Below are 4535 nucleotides of genomic sequence, written 5' to 3'. Positions count from 1 at the left end.
CCCACTACTGTCTTTGATGACAGATTTTGGATATGAAAAATGCACTTTTGTTTAGTCTCTAGTCCCCCACACACAAATGCACACACATCTACATAGAGGTGAAATGGTCAACAAATAGTGAGATTAAAATTTGTGTAAATGTAGAAAGAAAAGGGGCGTTTTTTAATGACCTTCAAAATGAAAATATGTGGAGTCCTTGCTTACTTAAGCAGACACTTGGATGCCTTTTGGTCTCACCAAGCTCCATAAAGAAGTAGTAGAGATACCTTGTTTGTTATGACGGACCCACTTAAACAACAAAGTGAAACGGTCACATTGGCATTCTAAAATAGAAAAAATTTTAAAAACGTAAAATAAAATAAATAAATAAGCTAAAATAAAAAAGTAAAATAATAGCAAAAAAATAAAGAGGCCTCATTAGCTCCCTAAAGAAGTAGTAGAGATACCTTGTTTGTTATGACGGACCCACTTAAACAACAAGGTGAAACGGTCACATTGGCATTCTAAAATAGAAAAAATTAAAAAAAAAGTAAAATAAAATAAATAAATAACTAAAAATAAAAAAGTAAAATAATAGCAAAAAAATAAAGAGGCTTCATTATAAACTAGTAAGGTGGTTTAATAAGCATAGAGAATAATAAAATAATTTTCTTTAAGAGGTCCTTAAATAAAAAGATTTTTCACAATCAAAATATTAAGATATCTTACATCATGGGATCAAACTTCTACGAATGCCCTCCCTAAACATTAATTTCTTATTCTTTAAAGGCTTTTTCAGAAAGCCAATAATATTTTAATGCCTTCATAAAAAAAAGTAAGATTAATAAACATAACAAATAAAAAAATAATTTAAATAGTGTAGTTTTAAGAAGTCTTTAAATGAAAAGATTCTTTTATAAATGAAAATATTGTAATATTTCACATCATGGGATCAAACTTCTATGAATGCACTTCTAATGTTTTTTATTAAGGCTCTTTTTAGCAATCTAAATAAACAAAGATAGAAAGAAAGAATAAGTTAAGAGAGCGTTAATTGAAGGACCAAATCACAATGAGATTTACTGTCAAGCCTAAGGTAGGATGGGCCAAGGCCAAGGGTCAACTTCGGATACACATGCGTTACAGGGGCTATATGTAGCCAAGAGCCAGAGGGGCAAGGGCCTATATATAGGCAGGTTGGGTGGTTATGAGCATGTCTATCTTCCCTAGGCCTTTCACTAATATCAGAGCCAGGAGAGGGGAGAACTATGGAGGAGGAGGAAGGCTTTGCATGAGGTCTTTGCATGTGCTCTCTCTCTCTCTCTCTCTCTCTCTCTCTCTCTCTCTCTCTCTCTCTCTCTCTCTCTCTCTCTCTCTCTCTCTCTCTCTCTCTCTCTCTCTCTCTCTCTCTCTCTCTCGGGTCATGGGAAGGTTGATGACGAGTTCTCCAAGGCGGGGCTTGTCATGGCGGAGAAGACGCGGGAATGGCCGCTTGCATGAGGGAGGCAAGTGGCTTCGACCTACGCAAAATTGGGCTGTGTTAAGCTTGCCGGGTTCTCCCTGGGCCAAGGAGGGGAGTTCGTCACAGGATCATGGCTTGACAATCACCGCAATGCTCGTCCTCTCTCCTTTCTCTCTGCGCAGTCGCTTGCAGCTACCGCCATCGTTTTTTTTTTTTCTTGAGTTCATATTATTGAACATAAGGGGTGCCCTAAGTTGGACACCCTCCCCTGCAGGTTGCCAACTCCCACACGATCATGCATGAGATACAACAACAAATCCAAGCAGATAAGTAGGAAGCGAAGCTGTCAATTCCTAAATACAACCTGTAGGAAATTGCAGACGTTAAGGGACATAGCCCGCAGTTTTGGTAAGGAATAACATGATTGGCAAAGCTTCAAAGCTTCAACATGCACAAAATTGCAAGGAACGGCTACTTCTGCATGGATTCGAGCATGCAAGTTATGAGGATCAACGGATGACGACATGCATTGATTATGCAACTTATTTCTCTACATTATATGCACGAATTGGGCAATTTGACATCAATTGCATATCGATCATCGAGACGCTCCCGTTTAGGCAAGGCCTGTTGCATACAAGTACCGGCACAACTCGACAAAAGGCATGCTAGGAGTGCTCAAAGGGAGCCAAACCATTACGAATTTGATGGAGAAATTGTCGTTATGGGTAAGACTTCATCGGATGATATTTTTTCCACCTGCATGCATAAATATCCAAGGGATAGAGCAAGTACCTTCGACTCTACTGTTTTCATGGGTTTTTCGACAAGACTTCAGGTACTCATGTTTAAGTTTCCACTTCAATTTCGTAATGGTGATGCAATCAATTGAATTTTGTTGAGGTTTGTGAATTCCAAGTTAGGCACTAATTGTCGCCCAAGGGGTTGGTTGGAATTTATCGAGCATGGCTTGATTGCCATCACAACAAGGTTGTTACTAGATTGGTCCATTTCATTTCTCTATATGGATTGACATGCATGATTGATTATTTATTTTTAGACTTGCATGAACATATGGCTTCTGCATATATGATTTGTTGGCACGTCATTTCACAAGCACGTCTTGTGTTAAGCTATCACAAGGCTTGTCAACATTACCAAAAGCATGATATTTTTGTTTTTGAACACACGATGTGCAACAACCACTCGCAGTCCAACAAGGCTTGAGTGAGAACTGATCTCGTTTACAAGCAAGGCTTCTTGCATGGCAAAGCTATGAGCATGGTGGTGCTTGAAAATCGCATGACGGTTGGCACGGCCTGTTGCAGGCCTTGATAAAGGCGGCACAGGTACTCGACAAGGCTGACCTTCAATTGCAATGCCAAGATGCTATGAAGCAAATTGCAGAGCTTGGCTTCTAGGCAAGATGTTTTCCCATGATGCACTGAGACAAGGATATGATCCACCCATTGTCGACACACATGATCCGACGAGTTTTTCAAGACATCAATGGAGCACAACTCCGTCTACATAATCAAGTCAAGTAGATATGACACATTGTACAAATTGACAAGGTCGATTCTTTTTGAATGCTCAACAAGGTCGACTTTCTCTTGTTATGCCATTGTCAATTGGCAAGAGTATGTGTCGCTATGAGCACCATAACAATGCATGAGTACTTATATGGAGCAAGGCTTCCCTTTCAAAATTTGGCATAGAGGTTTACATATGCTACCTCACTCAAGCAATACATATGGCTATGAGCTAGATTCGAGCCGTACTAGTATGTCATGCATTGTGATGTATACGGTATGTATACCAACGGCTCACATGGTTGAGACTGTTATTACAGCCAAGGGCTTATCATTCCATTTCTTGATATGTATGCATGACATACTAGTACGATGGACGTACAACACCCATCATTGTATACGCTTCCGCTATCACACTAGCTACTCTATCAAGGATGAGGTCAGTTACTGCTATTTTCAAACATTTCTTAATTTAAGTATATTCACAGGCCAAGTGCCATACATAAGTCACTAGGCAAAGCGACATACTTAAGTCACTCTGGTACAGTCCTGACCACATATACGATAGGTGGGTCAGCTGTGAATTATGGTATCTCTCTCTAAGAAAGAGTTGTACAAGCACATTGTTGTACGCTTATAGGATACGCTATGGCACATACAAGGTTTGCAATGGAGCATATGCCAGGGGCATACAACACATTAGAATAAGGGGTTTTTCCTCAGCCCAGCATTCTCTCTTTCTCTCTCTTTCCAACTTCTTTGCAGGAAAGGTGAAACTAGGCATGTTTTTATTGACATCTTTCTATGTCAATACGGTAATAGGAAGGGCTAAGAGCCAGCAAGAAGGGCTAAGCTCCATCTATTGCCAGCTCTTTCGGAATGGCTAAGCGCCATCTGTTTGTAATCCATCATGGATTGCTTTCAAGATCGAACAATTCTATTTCGTTGAGTACCCATCGATTCTAATGGACAAGCAAGAGTCTTGCCATTAGCGATTTTTGGGGCATTATTTTAGCACTACACACTTTGAGTGTAAATATCAAGTTGAGTGTTTGAAAGTCCCAAACTCATAAATGAGTCTCTCTATCAAGGTGTATAGATGAAGCAAGCAATTTCGATAGCACGGCTGTTCACAAAACTCCTAGCTTATGGATTTTTGGGTTTAGACAAGATCTAGTTGTGAATATGATTCCAACTTGAGTGGATCTTCTATTTTATCTATAGCACTACGAGTGTCTGTACAAGTACCGTTTTGGAATAAGCCCCAGCTCGTGATTACTCAATCACTTATTCAATGTTGATGGATTATTTTTGGGACCTTCACATTTGCGCTTTCAAGGAAAGAAGTCCACAATCTTGTCAAGGGGTAGTGGACAAAATTTCAACTTTCAAGTTGATTTCAAACATTTTGGTACACGGTCGACTGTGTTGGTCACCGTTCTCTGCTAGTTGTGCAATTTTTCTGCAAAGTCTAACCAAGGGGTTTGACAATGTTGATTTTAACCAAGGGCTTTGGATTGCAAAGGCAACACCCAAGGTTACATGTGCAATACTAATTTGCA

The sequence above is a fragment of the Adiantum capillus-veneris genome, chromosome 30 (genome assembly GCF_014529385.1).
Source record: "Adiantum capillus-veneris isolate H3 chromosome 30, ASM1452938v2, whole genome shotgun sequence".
Lineage (NCBI taxonomy): Eukaryota > Viridiplantae > Streptophyta > Polypodiopsida > Polypodiales > Pteridaceae > Adiantum > Adiantum capillus-veneris.
Note: the sequence above shows the minus strand (reverse complement) of the source record.